Consider the following 523-nt stretch of genomic DNA (forward strand, 5'->3'; position numbering starts at 1 on the left):
TAACAAATTCATTGAAAAAAAATATATGCTGATATACTGAAATATAAGGTATTTCACAAACCTTCGAGATCGTCCGTCTTTCAGCGCTTCATTCCTTACCAAAACCTCCATTTTGTCTCCCCGGGCAACCAAAGGTAAGTCAAATAACTACTGTTTTTTGTATATAACCCACTTCATCCTCCAAAATATAAACAAGAGGAATAATACTTACGGAAATGTGAAGGAAGAAAGAAAAAAAAGGCTTCGCGGTCTGTCAATTCAAATTCTTTGTTTACATCGCTAAATCCAGGTTGAGTAGTAGTGTTCTAATATTTATTTGTTTTATATTCAAGCTTCCATTGATGGAAATTACCCTAACGTTATTGTTTTTATTTAAAAATATACAAATTCACGTTTTATTCAACTTCATTATTAAAGTATTAAAACAAATATTGATAAAATTAAAAGGGTTACGTAACGTCGAGTTTACTGCAAATGTACTCACTAGATGGCACTTGTTAACAAGCTAAAATATCTTTGCTTT

General features: G+C 31.0%; 1 protein-coding gene across 1 annotated transcript in view; it reads right to left on the reverse strand.

Annotated features, from left to right (window-relative positions):
• Positions 1 to 264, reverse strand: part of LOC119584969 — a 6145-nt gene extending 5881 nt beyond the window's left edge. Inside the window, exon 1 of the mRNA XM_037933565.1 lies at positions 212 to 264. The gene's annotated coding sequence lies outside the window, so the exon portion shown is untranslated. The remainder of the gene's footprint in view (positions 1 to 211) is intronic.
• Positions 265 to 523: the final 259 nt, after the last annotated feature.

This window comes from Penaeus monodon, chromosome 19, assembly GCF_015228065.2.
Source record: "Penaeus monodon isolate SGIC_2016 chromosome 19, NSTDA_Pmon_1, whole genome shotgun sequence".
Classification (NCBI taxonomy): Eukaryota; Metazoa; Arthropoda; class Malacostraca; order Decapoda; family Penaeidae; genus Penaeus; species Penaeus monodon.